The sequence below is a fragment of the Pongo abelii genome, chromosome X, assembly GCF_028885655.2.
Source record: "Pongo abelii isolate AG06213 chromosome X, NHGRI_mPonAbe1-v2.0_pri, whole genome shotgun sequence".
Classification (NCBI taxonomy): domain Eukaryota; kingdom Metazoa; phylum Chordata; class Mammalia; order Primates; family Hominidae; genus Pongo; species Pongo abelii.
The window spans coordinates 138650258-138670403 of NC_072008.2; the positions used below are offsets into that span (position 1 = coordinate 138650258).

General features: G+C 41.4%; 1 protein-coding gene across 6 annotated transcripts in view; it reads right to left on the reverse strand.

Annotated features, from left to right (window-relative positions):
- HS6ST2 (heparan sulfate 6-O-sulfotransferase 2) overlaps positions 1-20146 on the reverse strand; it is a 330939-nt gene that overhangs the window by 44651 nt on the left and 266142 nt on the right. The gene's annotated exons all lie outside the window — the stretch shown is intronic.

The following is a 20146-nucleotide window of genomic DNA, read 5'->3' on the forward strand; positions in this document are numbered from 1 at the left end:
GTCAGGAGTTCGAGACCAGCCTGGCCAACATAGCAAAACCCCATCTCTACTAAAAATACAAAAAAAAAAAAAAATTACCCGGGGCATGGTGTCGGGCATCTGTAATCCCAGCTACTTGGGAGGCTGAGGCAGGAGAATAGCTTGAACCCGGGAGGTGGAGGTTGCAGTGAGCCAAAATCGTGCAATTGCACTCCAGCCCGGGCAACAGTGCGACGCTCCGTCTCAAGAATAAAACAAAACAAAAAACGTCTAGGGGGTATGAAAAGCAGCTCTTAGAAGTGGGAGATACCCATGTGAGCTCTGGCTCTGCTGTTGGAGTGGATGGCTCTGGAGAGAGTGGACACACATTCTATCCCAGAGGAGGGGGCAGAAATCCACTGGAATGAAGTGCTGGGATTCCTGCACAGTGCAGGGACCATTACCCTGTACCACTCACAGACTCACCAGAATGTGGCCACATTCTGAGTGGGGACTGAAGAACTCACTTGGTGCTGCCTCTATCCATCCATGATGACTTCCTGGCAAAGGATTCTTTAGGGACCTGAGACCAGGGACCATCCTGGCTATACTCCTCACAAATTCAAAATTGTCTCTTCCAGAAGTTTGGCATAGCCTGATGCAAAGAATGCAATATGCTAATATGCTCTGTGTCACTCTTGCACCCTGGTCACTGGCCACTGAGCCTTCCTTCTCCTAGCCCCTCACTTAAGCAGTAGGCAGTGGGAAACTTGGCTGGAAGCATTCAGATACAAGGGATGTTTTTGACGTGTTTCATGCACACTACTGGGCTCAGAGTAGGTGGTCATTTAAGTCATCACTAAATCACTAAGTGCTGAGTCACTAAGTTCATTCATTCACTTTTTTTTTTTTTTTTTTTTTTTTTGATAAAGCAAAATCCGCCACTGCTAAATTCCCACGTCTGCGCCTTGGGCACTAGGGTCCTGTATGGTTTACATTATAACTGACCCTGTTTAAGCTCAATGCAGGAGACAGTAGGACATCAGGGAAAGCTATCAGCTGGCAGCGGCAGCCTCATTATTGTCAACTGGTGCTCTAGCGGGAGGTGGTCCTTTTAAAGGAGCAGTAATCCTTTAAAAGATAGGAATAAGGGCCCCTCTGACCTACTGCCAAATCCCCCAAGTGCAGATATTGAGGAAATGAAAACAAAAACATTCTCAGGAATAAATCACACAGGGAAGGCATTGCACCAAGAATAGGGGTAAAATTAATCAAGTAACTGGAAATGTTTGTTCTGTGCAAATAACAGATCCATAACAGTGATGAAATGTATCTGAAAGGGGGATCAAGAAGAACTTGTGGCTGGCTTGGATCCTCGGAGCTTAATTTTGTAGATGTACTAATTACTGTGGTATAGAAAAGTTTACCTAACATTGACAGAAAAAGTCTTCATTCCTCCACCAAAATCCAGGTCAGTTAGATAAGCCTGGGCAAGATGCCATAATTCTGAAACTCTGAGAGAGAAGGAGATCTAAAGCAGTGATATCAAGGACACTGCAGTTTCTAGAAGGGTCCCATGAGAAATAAAGAGAAAATACTGCAGCTGCAGACTGTCTAGGAACTTCAAAGATCTTTGGGGCAAAGACCTAAAGATTAAGATCCTGCCAAGAACTGTGGTCACTGAAACATCCCGCAATCCCAGGGATTTACAAGAATAAACCCAACCTGTTTCAAAGACACATAGATATAATTTTGGATATATGGGATTGGTGGGGGATGGGTGCTCCTTGATTTAGAGTTCCTAACTTACATATCTGAAACAGATCTACCCCAGTAGTTATTCTTTTGATTTGCCCATTTCTAGACTACTTGTCAGCCCTCGTCACTTTCATCTTGTCTTTGAATTGTAATCTCAAACCTTATGTCCTACAATTTCCAAGGGTATGGATCCAGGCTTCCTCTACCTCACCTGAGTAGCTATCCTTTTCTATGGATAAGCTGCTTGCCTCTCTCTAGTGCCTTACAACCAAGCCTCATTAAAGGCCTGTGAAAACAATTACAGGTGAGTTTCTGTTGGGAAAAGTTAATGAGTGCTAGCTCTCCTTCTGTCTGGTTGGCTGTTCATCTCCATCTATCAAGAAAACCCTTTCCCACAGGTTCCATAAATGTCTCCAGCACTACAAAAGTGAAAAAACAATTTGCAGTATTATGCGCATTGTATTCAGGTGGGAAAACTGCAACTAACCCAACTCTTCAGCATTTTCAAAGTGTTTCTGATTGAATGATTTGATGCTGAAATGGTATCCAGTGTGCTTAAACCAAAATGGCAATCAGACCCACTCCAATCTGAGTTTTGCTGTTTGGTCAAAGCTAATTGTGGGAGAAGAACCCCGTGGCTTAAAACACACCTGACTCACTTTTTTGATGGGTGGCATATAGAAACTTCTGTATCTCCTTTGTAAGCTCTTTTTGGAATTAATTCATCTCAGATCCCTGAAAAATAGTTGTGCTGATACAACTACAATAGTACTGAAATTTTAAGAATTAATTTTCAGGGTCCCAGTAAATTGAAATTGTATTTCAAAAGAACAGGTTTGGCTATGATATTTATTGTCTACATATCTTTTACTAAGCACTTAGCATGTGGTGCTCATAGTGTTGCTTATATTTCATTATTTATCTGTCTCTCCAACTCACTTTTAAATGGGCAGTCAAAAAATATTCATTGAACAAATAAATGAAAAAGCTGCATTTGGGCTCAATGGAAAGAAGTGTCATGATTGAGTATTAATGTCTTGCACCAGTTTGAGAGAAGGAAGTGGTGACACATGTCACATATCTTCCATCCCTGAAGAGGAATGGTCTGGGAGAATTGGACTCCAGTCACTGAAGGTTGGTCATCATGTGCATCACAAAAAAGGTGAGCTTAGAAAGGATTCTCAAGCAAGCTTGCTTGGAGGGTTGCAGAGTGCCTCTGAAATAACATATCTGTTGCATTTGTATAGTCCTTAATGTTTTCCAATGTGTGTTCTTGTAAGTGATAACTGAGATGAAACCCACTTTATTGTTGAGGGTTTGTTTCAAGTCCCTCTGAGGGAAATACTGGCTATTCTTTACTCCCTAGAGATGCCTCTAGGCTCCTGAACACTCCCTGACTGAAAAAATGCACTTAAAACAGATAGACTCTCCCAGGGATAAAAGCTCATCTAGTTGGCCTCCCCAACAGGTGCTTCAGGCCCCTCTCCAACAGATACACCAAGTCGTCATCTTTTGAAAGGTTTTTCAATCATGGTTGTTTCCCCATGAAAACCTGCTTTTCTCTTTTCTAAGAGACTCACATTTCTGAAGTATGTTTGCCCTCGTTCTATTGTTGAGCAAGACAGCTCTTCAAATATTGATTTCCTTTAATTAAAGCTGATAATACTTTTGCATTTCATTTTTTTCTATCTTGTTAGGTTATGTCCTGAGTGGTTTTCTTTGTTCCAAACTTTTTCATTTCTTTTGCCCGAGGTGTCTAAATTAGAGTCCTTTCCCCTTTAAGTATCTTACGCTCATTATCTATATTTCTGATAATCACCTGGCAAAGATAGTTCAGTTCAATTAGATGTGCTTTTATTTAGCATCCTCTTCTAGTTTCCCTTTGCCTAACTATGGATAATAACAGGATTTCTGAGAGAAGGGAAAAGCTCATTTCTATTGCTATGAAGCCCAGTGTAACTATGATCTCAGAAACAGCCTCATAAGTTCAAAGCATTTATTCAGGAATCCCAGGTTCTAATCCTGGCTGCCAGCAAGGCATTTAACTTCTTGCTGTCTTAGTCTTCTTATCTACAAAGCAGAGGGAATTATACTGATCAGGTAAACCATTCACAATGAAGCTCACAGTTACTCTGGAATTGAAAAGCTCTTGGAAAAGGCAGCCAGGGCGCTCACATTATCTTGCCCTCTCCCCTTCCATTAACTTTTCACTCTAGCAGCTCACCACAGGGCATCAGGGACTGCAGCAATGGGCTCATTGATTTTTGTTGCTATTTTGCACTCTTCACCTCTTGGTACATGTTGTTTTTTGCCCAGAGAGTGACAGTCACATCCCTGAATGCCTCATTGGGATCAAGAAAGAACATGAGTCAGTTTCTAAATTATATTATTTTCTCATTTAAGCTGACTAATCCCATGTGTCTTTACCAACAGTATGGACCGTAGTTACAGACTATCAGAGGCCAATAGAACGGTATCTAACAATTGTAAGTGGTATTATACAACTGTTGTGTTCGCATCTAACTCTGGGCTTCTCCATCACATCAGGGATCGAGGAGCAGAAACCATAATTATGGAATTGGATGGTTTGGGGTAATTGAGATCTGAAATATAATGAGAGGCTGGGCTGGAATGGCAGTTAAGGGGTGGAAAGAAACTATGCCTGGCATGGCAAAAGAAAATATGACAGAACTTGGGGATTGACTATGTTTGGGGAATGAGAATAAACCCTAAATGAAAGTCACTGAGAAGGTTTGCAAGTTGGATGACTGAGAACAAATTTACTCTGCCAGTGAAAGAGAGAGTAGTTGGGAGGGAGATTTGGACTAGAGGAGAAGATGACGGATTTAGTTTGGGGCCTATTGAGTTGGGGTATTGATGGACAGTGTCCCAGTAGGCAATTAGAGAGACGGAACTGGAGCTCAAGAAGAAAGACAAGGCAGATGTGCGGTCATTGCTCCAAAGTGGGACTCAAAGCCATGAGATAAGCAGTGAGGCCTGATGCGACAGTGATCCACTATGATTAAGGAGTGTTTCAAGAAGCATCCTATGCCAGAATCTGTTTACTCCCACCCCACTCTATGAGGATTTACAACTGCGTTACAAAGACTTGTATGCCAGAGGTCCAAGTAAAAGCGTCTAAGCCAGGTAATTTAGTTATGTAGAGATTAATGCTAAGGTTAATGAGGGAAAGTGAAGGCCTCGTTCCTGGTGCAGGCCAGTGGCTTTCTTCATCCCATGCCCATAGCCTGCTTCTCCCCATTCTCCCAGCCCACCCAGATTGCTTACAGATGACAAGGCAAGCTGGGTGCCAAGAGATGGGTGGCAATCTTTGGCAACCCATTCCTATAACAAATACCTCACAGAGTACATCCTATGCCGTTTTCACCTTGACGTAAGAAGGACACCCTGGCAAATGAGCAAAATTGAGCTTTCTACCTTGGCTTCACTTGCAGTTCACATCTTTTCTCTTTACCACGGACTAACCGAGTACTAGGATTTATACCTCCAATAGTACTAAAATCTCCTTTTTTTTTTTTTTTTTACATGATTCCCTTCCCTCTTGATTCTCAGTCTCTGCACGTGTCTCACTAACTGGCAACCTCAGCTACCCTCTCTTAGCATCCTGGGTTTGGGGGCAGAGAGCAACCTGTCTGGGAGTAAATCAAGGGCTTTGCCCTTGAAGAGCCGAAGTATCCCAAGCTTCCTGAGTGGAGTTTAGTGTATTAGGCCGGTTTTGAGGGACCTGTGGCCATCACCTTTCCCATACTGAGGTAAGCTTTTGTTGTTAGCCCTGCCTCTGCAACTTCTTACCAACTGAATCCTTTAATGTCTCTGGGTCTCAGTTTCCTATTCTGCCAGTCCTACTTCTTAAGGCCATTACCTAGTTTTGAAAATTATACAATGTTAACCAATTTATCCATTCAGAAAATATTGAATGTGTTTACTCTGTGCCCTTTAATGTGTGTTTACTATGTAGCCTTGGGGATACCACGATGAGTGTGACAAGGTTCCTGCCAGCAGGTGGCCCCAAGGCTAGTGGAGAAGGCAAGCATGTTAACAGCTACATAACAATGCAATGTACCAAGTGGAATAAACAAGTGTGAAAAAATGCTAGGGAAATAAAACAGGAAACAACTGCCTATGCTTGGGAAAGTTAGGGAAAGCAAAGGTAAATGTGAGTTTCCATTATGAAAATTAGAATTTTTGTTTTTGAAGAATTGTAAATCAGAAAAATAGAGTTATGAGAATTTTCACAAAATAGAATGAAATTATGCTTATCCTTAGTTTGAAACAGTTCTCTCTCAATAGTGGGCTCATAGACTTAATCGTACATCAGATAACCTAGAGTATTTTTAAAATGCAGGTGGCAGGGACCCCCAGAGTTTCTGATTCAGCAGGTCTAGGATGGGACCTGAGAATTTACAATTCTATCAGGTTCCCAGATGATGGTAATGTTTCCTGTCTATGGCCCATACTTTGAGAACTACTGCCTCACAGGAAGCATGAGACAACCACACTTGGTGGAAATTGAAAGAGAACAATCAGCCGTATCCATTGTCTCTACTTTCCAAACATCAAAATTCAAATCTGCTGGATAAAGTGCCCACCTGTAGGGCTTCTGAGGAGGGCAGATGAGAATGCAAAGGGCTGCTGACATCCATCTCTGCAAAAGCTCCTCTTTCCTGGGGAAGTGGCAATTACTGCAAACACCACAGAGTGGAGCTCCGTAGCAGGTGAGACAAAGATTGGATCTGACAGCATTAATTGAGCCCGAAGTTCTATTTACTGAAAATGATCCGGCATAATTAAAAATTCACAACTGGAGCCTAGTTGGTGAACATTATACATTAGGGAGTCCCCACAGTAGGCCAGAAAATTCTCAGTGAACTTTTTAGGAAAAGCCAAAGGAGCCAACTGCAATGGCAAGAATTAGCACACGGAGAACAAAGAGAAGTCAGTCAGCCTATTCATTTGGAGGTGAGATTCTGATTTTACACTACAGAATGATACGAACTAAGTGTTGGTGGAGAGGCTCATTTCCTCCTCCCTGGTGAATTACCACTTTGTTTCACTTTCTACTTAATATGTTCTTATGGGATTTTCAAGAATGTCCACTCTGCCTGCACATTACATATTAACTTCTTTAAGGACAAGGGCAAATTGTATTCACAACTGTTCACAATATCTCTGATCACACTTGCCACATACAAGGTTTTCAGCACCTGCTGACTGAAAACCATACCTGGTAAATTAGGCTTCTAACATGTTTACTGAATTGAATTGACTGACTGACGCAAACTAGGTTAGAGGTTTACTAAAGGAGTCATGTGGCTTTGGCTTTTTGTTCAAATTATATGTTAACTCACACTTTATGACTAAAAAGTGACAGCCTATTGCAGAAGTATTTCTTAGCTCTAGTGCCCACAGATAGGAAACTCAAGTAGAGTAAAACCAGTGAGAATTAGCAACTTTGGAGAATGGTGTTACCATACTAACTGGAAGCAGCCCTGGTGTTGTGGAAAAAGCTTGGGCACTGAAATCAGGAAGAGCTGAGGTCATATTCTGTCTTTATAGCTAGAACTTGAACAAGTTGGGTCATTGAGGCAGGGTTGGTCCTACTTAACCAAGACTGCTGATTTTGACATTGGGGCATGGGGTATCCATTCTCTAGCTCCATGTTGTGCCCAAAGCCAAGAGTATTCAAATATTTCCTTATTGCTGAACTTAGCATCTTGAGTACTTTCTAGGGGGCCAAATGCATCTAGTACCTAAAAGTGCATCTGGGCTAGGTGTGGTGGCTCACGTTTGTAATCCCAGCACTTTGGGTGGCTGAGGCAGGAGAATTGTTTGCGCTCAGGAGTCCAAGATCAGCTTGGACAACATAGTAAGACCCTGTCTCTACAAAAACAAAAACAAAATTAGCCGAGTGTGGTAGCACATGCCTGTCATCCTAGCTACTTGAGAGGCTGAGTTGGGAAAATGGCTGGAGCCTGGGAATACAAGGCTGCAGTGAGCTGTGATTGCACCACTGCACTCCAGGCTGGGCAACAGAGCGAGACCTTGTCTCAAAAGCAAACAGTGCATCTGGCTCCTTAGAAATCAAGTAGAAGGGCTATGCCAACAAGATATTGAAAATGCCTTCTGGGGTAGTAAGGAAAGAAAAGTTCCCCCAAACTGTGCGTTCATGTGTCTGTTAAAAACACTGACCCTTTAAACCAAAGGACTTTGTGCTTTTCTCTTCATGTTTATTTACAGGGACAGATGAAACTATTTCAATTTTTAAACTACTTAGTTATCACACATTCAGGCATCATACCTTTGTTTGAATGCGTGTTATTTCTAAGTAGGGTCTCCTTTGCAAATATTATCTATTCTATGATCTGTATTGACCACTTTTAATTTTCCTTTCCAAGTGAAACCCAATTGTCAGCCTCTTTGTGTTGTGTTATAATTTGGAAAATTGAGAATTATTTTAGTGTGCATGAAAACAGAAGACTAAAATTCTGACAATTTATGAAAACAAAGCACATCTTTTTTATATCATCCACTAATCACTGTTAAACGCTAAACCTTGTATAATTTAAACCAATCTACTTCTCTTCATGCACATGAGTTTTTAATCACAGTCTGGTTAAACCCAAGATGCTTAACTGAGCCAAAGAGTGAGGCTCTTTATTGACCCCTCCCCAGACAAGGGAAAGACTCCTAGAAATATAGTTAGAGGAACCCTTAGAAATACAAAAGTAAGGTCCAGAGAGAAGGGATGTATTGAAGGTAAGTATCCAAGGATGCAGTACTGACTTGACAGAACTTAGCTAGCATATAGCAGACAGGGCCATAGCCACCACGGAGTACAGAACAAGGCCAGAAGGCATGGGATCAAAGATGCTGTAACATGAATTAATTATGGCTCCATTTGCCAATATCAGCCATACAAGAAGGGTGGGCAGTCTTATCGGGGAACCTGCCCTGATAGTCACGTAGGTTCTTTTCTGTTTTCCCTAAGCGTCAGCCGGTTTGAGAAATAAAGGGACAGAGTACAAAAGAGAGAAATTTTAAGGCTGGGCGTCCGGGGGAGACATCACATGTCAGTAGGTTCCATGATGCCCCACAAGCCACAAAACCAGCAAGTTTTTATTAGGGAGTTTCAAAAGGAGAGGGAGTGTACGAATAGGGTGTCGGTCACAAAGATCACATACTTCACAAGGTAATAGAATATCACCAGGCAAATGGAGGCAGGGTGAGATCACAGGACCACAGGACTGGGGCGAAATTAAAATTGCTAATGAAGTTTCGGGCACCATTGTCATTGATAACATCTTATCAGGAGACAGGGTTTTCAGAGCAACCGGTCTGACCAAAATTTATTAGGTGGGAATTTCCTCTTCCTAATAAGCCTGGGAGCGCTATGGGAGACTGGGGTCTATTTCACCCCTATAGCCTGGACCATAGAAGACGACCACACCCGGAGGGGGCCAGTTCAGAGACCCACCCCCAGGCGCATATTCTCTTTCCCAGGGATGTTCCTTGCTGAGAAAAAGAATTCAGCGATATTTCTCCCATTTGCTTTTGAAATAAGAGAAATACAGCTCTATTCCACCCAGCTCACCAGCGGTCAGAGTTTAAGGTTATCTCTCTTGTTTCCTAAACATTGCTGTTATCCTGTTCTTTTTTCAAGGTGCCCAGATTTCATATTGTTCAAACACACATGCTCTACAATTTCTGCAGTTAACGCAATTATCACAGGGTCCTGAGGCGACATACATCCTCCTGGGCTTAGGAGATGACAGGATTAAGAGATTAAAGTAAAGACAGGCATAGGAAATCACAAGGGTATTGATTGGGGAAGTGATAAGTGTCCATGAAATCTTCACAATTTATGTTTAGAGACTGCAGTAAGGACAGGCATAAGCAATTATAAAAGTATTAATTTGGGGAACTAATAAATGTCCATGAAATCTTCACAATCCACGTTCTTCTGCCACGGCTTCAGCTGGTCCCTCCATTTGGGGTCCCTGACTTCCCGCAACACAGCCTTCTTTTTTTGTTGGGGAGAGTATGTGGAAGAAGATGACATGTTCAGTTTTGAGCTATGTTGAGTTTTGTGTGCCTGTTGGTACCTCTAGGTAAGATGTTTAGTTGGCAATTGGATAGATGGATGCAGAACTTAGCTGGATATAGAGATCTCAGCTGAAGAATGGTCTTTAGAGATTTGGGAATCTGTGGTAGTTCAAACCTTTAGAAGAGATTACATGAGGAGAGTGTGTAGCATGAGAAGAGAATAGCCTTGGAAGAAGATTAAGGAGGACAGGCCAGAGAAGGAAAAGTGGGCTCAAAGGAGAACAACACCAGAAGGCTTGGGATCAAAGGAGAAACTAGATCTGGGGGCATGAGTATTCCCATCATAATAGACTCATTTGCTGATGGCTGGGCATGGTGGCTCACACCTGTAATCCTAGCACTTTGGGAGGCTGAGTCGGTGGATCACCTGACGTCAGGAGTTCAAGACCAGCCTGGCCAACATGGTGAAAACCCTGTCTCTACTAAAAATACAAAAAAATTAGCTGGGCATGGTGGTGGGTGCCTGTATTCCTAGATACTTGGGAGGCTGAGGCAGGATAATCACTTAAACCCGGGAGGTGGAGGTTGCAGTGAGCCAAGATCAGATCGTGCCATTGCACTCCAGCCTGGGCAACAAGAGCAAAACTCCATCTTAAAAAAAAAAAAAAAAAAAAAAAAGCCTTGTGTTTTGGGTTTCCAGCCGTTACATGTTGCTTTTTCCCTGGTGCACTTATCTGATTAGCTGTGGTATTTCGTCAGTCATCCTGTCCTTCATCCCACCAAGGAGCCTTTGTAATTACATGCAACCTGTTCTCATCAATTCCTGGCAAAGATGACCTGAAGTATGCTGAAGGAAGCATCATGTGCCAAACAAATATAGAATTATTGGCTTTGGATATATTTTTGTTAGTTTGGCCTTATTTATTGCAACAAAAGTTAATTAAAAAAAGAAACTGTTTTAGTACCTCAACTAGATGCCATAACTGTTTTAAAGTTTATGCAAATATGGTTATAACTTCCCAAAGAAACAACAAATCCACCTTTGATTATTGTTCCTGGTTTGTTTCCTTTATTATGTAGAAAATCAGAAATGGGTCTTTTTGCTCTCAACTTGGCTTCAAAACGTCAAGAAAGTCTTGGCTCTGATATAATCAGAATTTAAGGGCTGGGCATGGTGGCTCATGTCTATTATCCCAGCAATTCGGGAGGCCAAGGCAGGAGGATCAATTGAGGCCAGGAGTTTGAGACCAGCCTGAGCAACATGGGGAGACCCCTGTCTCTACAACAAATTAAAAAATAAAAAAAAAATTAAGTCAGCCTTATGCCACGACCTACTTGATGAACACTTCCAAAAGCCTGTGCTTCCTGAGAGTCATGATATCATCTCCATCACCTCTTTGTAATATAGGTTGTGGGCTTTCAAACAATGGTCCTCTGGTTCTCTCTAGCCACAAAACAATCAACTTCTTACTTAATAAATTCTTTAAACCTATACAAACCTGGTGTCCACCCATTTCTCTATACTAAGCACTTTAATCACAGTGCAAGATGTCACTGTCTGGAGGCACTTCTTGGCTTAGAGCAGATGCAGAAGTGGAGAGGTAGAAAACTCCAGTGATAAAAATATGAAAGGTAGAAATCATGCTTATTATTTAAAATGTCTAATGTCTAAATGACATAAAGAGCAAACTCCTTGCAGAGAATGTTCTCATTACTGGCGGAGCAGATGCTACTACAGGAAGAACCTGCCCTATCCCTGACTTCCCTTAACGTTGGTGAGAAAATGGCAGTCTTCACTCTGTTACTGACACTGTCAAGGAAGAGATGCCATAAATGTTAAACCATATTAAACAATTTTCAGACCCCCTCTCAATGGAGGATGTATGAGTCTAGACACCTCAGAAATATACGTTTTACAGAATGATTCTATGTGAGATGGGAAGATAATGTAAGCTGTGAAAGGCTAGAACCTTCACTGGGGCTCAAGAATGTCAGTCTATCATCATGCCTTGGGGAAGTAGACCAGACCTTCAGATCTGAAAGGAGAAGGCCCTGCAAGTAGCAAAGAAGTTTCCAACAGCACAAAGTAGAATTGGCATATAAGGGAACAAGATAGTATTTATCTCAGGGAATCCCAGAATTGGGAAGAGGGGCATCCAGCTAGCTGCCTCGAAGGGATATAAACAATCCTTTGTGGCTTGGGGGCAAAAGAAATGACCTTAAAAAGCTGTTCAGTGCTTCTCCTGGGATTCTTAGAATTATGGATTTTTAGACCCCATCCACTCTAATGACGTTTACTTTTTTTTTTTTTCAGAGCAGTTTATTAGTTACCTTTGACATTCTCAGCTTTGTCTATGGCTTGTGAGAGGCCAGTTCAGCATTGAAGTTTCAGAAGCCCAAGGGGGAAATAAAACCCTAGAAGGCGAGTATGCCCCTCTTACTCTCAAAAAGTTCTGCTGTTTCTTTTAAAAAATTTCCCAGGCCAGGCACGGTGGCTCACACCTGTAATCCCAACACTTTGGGTGGCTGATGCAGGATGATCGCTAGAGCTCAGGTGTTCAAGACAAGTCTGGACAACATAGTGAGGCCTCATCTCTAAATGATAATAATAATAATAACAATAATAATAAAATGATCCGGGCATGGTGGCGCTTGCCTGTAGGCCCAGCTACTCCAGAGGCTGAGATGAGAGGATCACTTGAGCCAGGTAGGTCAAGGCTGCAGTGAGCTATGACCACACCACTGCACTCCAGCCTGGGTGACAGGGTGAGACCCTGTCTCAATCAATCAATCAATCAATCAATCAATCGAGGTAAACAATTAAAAATTTCCCTTAAGGACTCTTTCTCTACTCGTCCTTCGTATGCCTAGGTGGGCATTTTATTTCAGGTAAGGGGTCATGTCCTTTACAGCCTGCTTGCCAGGATGTATCCATGACCTATGGATAATAATGGGCTGTGGAGAACCAACTGCTTTCAGGCATGGGCCCTGACCTATCTAGTTTTAGTTTCTGAGCACAGTACAGAGCCTTTGTTTCCTGCTCAGACTGTCTCTTCTGGAATAGGCTGTCCCCTTCAAGAAATTAGCAGATAGAACAGAGGCAATTTTTAATTCCGTCAAATGATGGTCACAAACTGAAAGTCAAGTAAGACACCAGGTAAAAAATCCTAGCATCCGTAATTGCTACAGGTCAGCACTCCTAGTGCTGGAAGGTTCTGGTTTAAGTGGAAATTTTCTTCTTGACAGCTTTATACAACCAGCTCCAGAGATAAGAAAAAATATTAGAGAAATGCATGCTGCTCTTTGCCTCCCCATCCCCACTTGTCCTGATATTTGGGGGCATACAGAAATTATAATTCATTACTAATATAGGAAAAAAGCATCAACTCTAGTGTAAAAATAGGGGCTGTAAGTAACAGAAATCGATTTTATTTCAAGGAGCACCAGGTCAGAGCAAGTAGCATGGGCCAGGAAGAACACAGTTTGGTGTGTTCGGACCATCACAGACTAGGGTCAGAGCACTATTTTTTATAGTTTATAACCCATCGAGTACCCCAGTTTTGAGAAAGCTTATCCTAAAGCATACCTGTAATATGACCCTGGGGAAGAACAAGATCAGTAGAAATATTTTAGAAGGGATAAGAGACTCATTCTCAAAATCTTAAAGAGCAAGATTACTGAAATTGAATGCGGGGTTAGCTCTGAGTTTCCTAGCAACGAAGGCAATAAACATTAAAAGAAACACGCTGGATAATAGCTTTCTCAACTTGTGATAAAAGAGAAGGTATCATTTTGTCAGGAGAATCAAACTTATTCCTGGTGCCAAAACTATGAAGCACTGATTTTTACAGGATATGTAGGAGCAGTCTCCACAGGACAGTGTCATATATATATATATATATATATATATACACACACACATATATGTATATATATGTATATACAGAGACATTTTAAAAAGTCAAGTTAATTGGGATATACTTTCCATTCAGTAAAATTTACTCATGTCCATTTTTTTTAATAGCAGCTGGGGAAACCACATTGGAAGGTAGGCCAGTAACAGCTAAGCTAAAGTGGCAAATGGGCGGCCTTTCTGTGATCTAACCTGATCCTGGAAAGATGGTGAAAAACCAGGAGGCATGAATTTGAATGCAGGCCTTGGACAAGTGGCTCCCTAAACCACCTGCTCATGGAACAATAGGAAGGATTGCTCCCACTAGATCACCTTGTACCATTGCATTTGGGGCTTTCCTTAGCAGCCCCTTCCCTAGCACAGCTCACTTGTCTGGATCCTGCCCTCTCATCAGCAGTGTTATCTGCTGTCTACATCCTTTTGGGAGCTAGGGAGACTTATCCAAAGGCTGCAGAGAAGCACTCTGATTTTCCTTGGGTCTCTTTCTAGTTATTTGTTCAGGACTCATGAGGTGTTGCTCTGTTGTCCAGCTCTAGCACTTGTTTTCTTTTATCATCATCTACTTCCACTATGTGCAATTCTTTTTCTATGCCTCCTAGCAATTCCTCATGAAAGCTGTTCCTGGGAACAGGGCATTGGCTCATCACCTAAACAATAAATTCAACGATTTGATGCTCTCTGAAGACTAAGAACCCACTTTTTTCTTTCTTGTCTATAGGTTACCGAGGAGCACAGTAAAGAAGTAGATATCTTTTCCCAAAGATATATTCACCTGTAATCAAAGAGGACACACACAGAAAGGTACCAGAGCAAACAGAGGCTCCCTCTTAAGACCTTAACAAATTAAAACCCTAACAAATTAAAACCCATATTAATTAATTCTCTGGCCCTTTATTTGCTTCTGGATTAAATATATTAAGGTGATTTTTCATTCTGACCCAGGTTGTCACAAGCTCAATAATTCACTTAGGGAATTCTGACATCATGTATTTGGCCCTGCATGTCTATGGAGTCAAAAGGAGTAACTCATTAGCAAGCAAGAGATATTAATTAAACTTTTGTAAATTTACACTCATGAAGGATGCTAGCTCCATCCAGATTGTTGGAAGGAGAACCATGCTCATAGTTACTTGGCAAATGTGGAGCCAGTGTAGGCGGTGTGACAAAGTATTGAAGCAGATCTTTAGCAAGCTCACGAGGGCCTGTGTTATACCCAATGCATGCTGGTCCTCTCAAAGTTGTTACCCAGAGAAGCTGTATACAGATTCCAAGGATACTGCTGGCATTCACATTTCCAGAGCTGTTCCCTGGGAACTATCTTCATAGACAGTTATGAGCCACATGAGAAATATCACTCATGACTGTGTAGTCACACCTCACTTCTGGCCCCAACCATAGGACCCAGTCTGATCATCCAATTAGTACATCATCAATACCTTCTCAGGACATTTGACTGATTCCCAAAATTCAATCCACTCTCAAAGGACAAAGATATCTCGCAACCAAGCAGAGTCAAGAGAACATGCTACAGCTGTCAAATGTACTAACCAATACAGCAACATGCAAATGTTGAATATGTTGAAGAAATCAGCACCCTTTTCCATTATGTCAGTTCTGCTATGTTTGTTAAAAATAAATCCATTGCATTCCTTTATTCACTATAGTGCTTTGGCATCATTTTCCCTTTGATTAGAAATCAATCCTAATATTAGTATTCCTAGATAACTTTTCATTAATTTTCACAGTAGAAATAGGTGAAAGGACCAGGTACCAAGCTGAAATGTCCCCTGCCACCAACTTTTAGCTCCTCCCAGCATGTGATCTTTCACTGACTTCTTTAATGAAAAGAGTTCTGCTGACAGGTGAGAAAATGGATTCATATGTCAGTGCTTTCAAAGGTCTATTAAATATAATGTTATTTAAAAGCGTATTAACTATCCTAACCAGTGTCAGACAACAACTAGGGAAGTGCAGGAGCTTGAAGACTAATGTAGATTCTTAAGATGCTGAATGCAAATGTAAATCACAATCCTCACTAATTAAAACTTTGGCCCTTTGATTGCTCCTGGAGCAAGTTCACAAGAGTGATTTTTCATCTCTGCTTGGGTTGACACAAGCCCAATAATTCACTCTGGCATTCTGACATCACTTGCTTGGCTCTGCTTGTCTGTGGAGTCAGAAAAAGTATCTCATTAGGGAAGGAGAGGTATTAATTAGGCTTTTGTAAATAGCAACAGTGTGTGATGCTAGCTCCTGATTTCATCCAGATTGTTGAGAGGAGTGCCACATGCAGAGCTGAAAACCTGGAGTTCTTATTCTAAGCCATCACACCAGTCCCCCCAAGTGATTGGTATGCCTTGGTTCACACAAATGAAAAATAGGATAAAAATAATCCAAGCTTGCCACCTGACTTCGCAGAGTCATGATGCTTATAAGTGGGAAATGGCAGAGTACAATAATGTTTTTATAATTAAAATGTGGTGATGATTCTGGTGCTATACTCATTATGACAGTATAGGCCTTATTGTATAAGTTCACAGCTCAGATCTACTGTTGTTGCAATAACAACCCACTTACCACCTGCTACGGGCAAAATGCTAGTGATACAAAGATATATCTATTATGTGGTCCATACTTTCAAAGAAAATTACTGAATTGTAATATGGAATTCTAGGACACTCCAATGAGCCATCTTCCTTGCCCCTTCAAGCTCAGTCATAGAATGTTTAGAAGAAATAAAGAAATAATTAGTCCATGCCAGTCTGGCTTTCTGCATCCCTTCTAGACCAATATGAGTCCTCTGTTGTGACCATTGTATTCAGCGCTTTTTGTTCTTTGCCAGTCTTGAGCTTCTTTGCCATGCTGCCTGTATGTCTTCTGTCCACTTATCATCTCTCTTTCTCTGGGCAATTTGGAATAGGAGTTGAGACCAGGTGTCTTGGGGAACTCAGCAGAAGGAGAAGGGAGGAGGAGTTTTGATGGTCCCCTCAATGTACTACTTTCTCCTGGGAGAAGGCAGGATAATAAAAAAGGAGAGCCAGGGAACCATGCTCATTTGGATATATATGTTCTGCTATGTTAAAGCAGAAGACTCATTACCTTATCGTGTTGCTGGGCTTAATGAAGCCTCTTGCTGGAGGAACAATCGTACCTGGGGGCAATATAAACATTCATTGGCCCCAAGAAGGGCACTCTTTCAGCCGCTGGGGGAGGGGAGAGTTAATGGAGAGTGGCAGCTGACGGATCAATACTTCTCCGAATGAATTTGATCTTAAGTGACACCTCTTTGGGATAAAAAAAGGGCTGACTGGAAATTATTCAAGGTTATCAGCTAAATGATAGTTTCTGGAGTATTCAGGTGCAACATTTGGAACTTAAACTGGTGGTCCTACAAGAAATCATGACAAAAGCTGTGTTGTCTGTAACCAGCCCAAACAGAAGACACTAGTCAACATTTTTTTTTTTTTGAGACAAAGTCTCGCACTTGTCCCCCAGGCTAGGTGCAATGGCGCAATCTCGGCTCACTGCAACCTCTGCCTCCCAGGTTCAAGTGATTCTCCTGTCTCAGCCTCCCCAGTAGCTGGGATTACAGGTGCCCACCACCACGCCCAGCTAATTTTTGTATTTTTAGTAGAGACGGGGTTTCATCATGTTCGCCAGGCTGCTCTCGAACTCCTGACCTCAGGTGATCCACCCGCCTCGGCCTCCCAAAGTATTGGGATTACAGGCGTGAGCCACCATGCCCAGCCAACATTTCTGACAATCCTCATACAAATCTTCAGTCTAGCAACCAGACTCATCAGAAGATAACTCTGTTTTGATTTCAGAGAAGGTTCCTGAAATATAAATTTAAGCTAGTTATAATGATTTTAGCAGAGCAGAAAAGCCAGGGGATGGGGATGACAGGAACCTTTCTCCTAGACTCCACAACAGCCAAAAGTAAGAGAGCTATGAAAACCCATGAAAAATGACATGGTCTCCAAAATAACATGTAATTGAAAATATATGGTCATAATGGTATGAAACTATTGATTCAAAATGTAAGAAACAATTATGAAAATTACAAAAGTACAGTACTGCATTAGTCCATTCTCATGCTGCTAATAAAGACATACCCAAGACCGGGTAATTTATAAAGGAAAGAGGTTCAATTGACTCACAGTTCAGCATGACTGGGGAGGCCTCAGGAAACTTACAAGCATGGTGGAAGGGGAAGCAAACACATCTTTCTTTGCATGGTGGGAGCAAGGAGAAGTGCCGAGCAAAAGGAGGAAAAGCCCCTTATGAAACCATCAGACCTCCTGAGAACTCACCCCCTATCATGAGAACAGCATGGGGTTAACCACCCCCATGATTAAATTACCTCCCACCAGGTCCCTTCCACAACAAGTGGAGATTGTGGAAACTACAATTCAAGATGAGATTTGGGTGTGGACACAGCCAAACCATATCAAGTACTCATTAAAGTAATCTAGTTTGAAGAGACAGTGATGCAAATCTGAAGCTTAAAGGCCCTTGGTCCTCTTGGCTAGCAGAATAAATTTCAGCAAGTCGCAGAATTCTTAGATCTAAGCTCTAGCTAATACAGGTGCTCAGTGAAGAGGAAGAAGGCAGAAAACTGCCTTAACTGTATGGGCTTCAAAGACAGCTAATCAATGCAAAATATGTCTTGAAACAGCATAAGAAATGATTCTTAGGTTGAATGTCCCAACTTGTAAAATGTGTCCTTCCTGACCTTCCAATGCTGATCCTCAACCCCTTCATTTACCTCCTGGTCATCTGTCCCAAGCTGGAATCAATCCTCCTTCATCCTAGTGAAGAGATCCAGAGAGAAGGTTCGGGTGAGCATTTAAATTCCTGTTTGAGTCCCATTATTCAAAAATGCCCTTGGAAAGCACAGCTTGGTATGGCATTTTGGTGGGAGATGCCATAACAAATAAGTAATTAGCCAGAAATCAGTACAAACAACTGCTTGTTTCCACAATCTGCCTGATAGGAAGTCTGTTGCTGTAGAGGTATTATAAATTAGAATCTACAGCATTTTTTTTAAGTCAAATTGCTGACTTAACCATTCAGGCTTTAACTACAGCTAATCGATACAAAAGTGTCCTCAAACAGTCCGGGGACCCCATTGTTTGCTGCTGGTTATATGAAGCTGGTTGTTACAAAGAGCAAATGAAAAAAATTCCCCTTAATCTCATTTTGAATTACTGGGAAGCTTAATATTACATTTTAGAAAATTGAAATATTTGACGTACCTCTATGGAATACAATTTATAGTTAGACAGGAAGCATAATATTCCACTTTTGTAACTTGTTTCTAAGTACAAGTCATTGAATTAAGTTACATTGAACCAGATTATCCCAATGTCTAAACTCCCCTCTGGTTAAGAGCTGGGCTCCAGAGAAAGTTATTTAACACTTTCAGATCATGAAGATACTTCAGTTTGAAGCAAGCTTGTACAACCCGCAGCCTGCAGGCTGCATGCGGCCCAGAATGGCTTTGAATGCAGCCCAACACAAATTCGTAAGCTTTCTTAAAACATTATGAGATTTTTTTTTCGCTTTTTTTAAATCTTCTCAGCAATCATTTGTGTTCGTGTGTTTTATGTGTGGCCCAAGACAATTATCCTTCTTCCAGTGTGACCCAGGGAAACCAAAAGATTGGCTTAAAGCAAGAGTTGACAAACTCTTTATGTAAATGGCCAGATAGTAAATCTTTTCAGAGTTGCAGACTCTGCTGTTACGGTACAAAAGCAGTCATACACAACATGTAAGTGAATGCATGGCTGTGTTCCAACAAAACTTTATTTACAGACATTGAAATGCGAATTGCATATATTTTTCAAATGTCACAAAACATTGTTCTTAATTTTTTCACCTGTTTGAGAATATAAAAACTATTATTAGCTTACTGGCCATACCAAAAACAAACAAACAAACATGTAATGGACTGGATTTGGCCTGGGGACATAATTTGCCAACCCCTGATGTAAAACCCTAAATTGGCAACTTCCCTAGGAAATGGAAAGAATCTTCAATTTCCCAAAGTACTAACTTCCAAAGCAGAAAGTAGTTGAAGCTCTGGGAGATTCAGGTGTTTTATGTTCAAACATTAGCTGTTTATCCCAGAGAATATAGGAATTTTGAAAAAAGAGTCAACTTTGGTTTGTTCCTCATACAGAGGTTTCTCCCTTAACCTCTTTCTTTCTCCTTAGCCTGTTCCCTTTATCTTCTTCTGTTTTGTCTCCATCCCAGTAACAACAGTTTCTTTTTCGTGTTTTTGGAATTCAAGAGAAGTATCTGGAAATCCATTATCAGCATTTATTCCTGACTTTAAATCTTCCATTGATTTGTCTCCTATATCTCCTCACTGTACGTTAAGTCTATTCCCATTCTGAGACAATTTTATTTTACACGCAGAATATTTTAATGTTTTTATCTACAAATCCT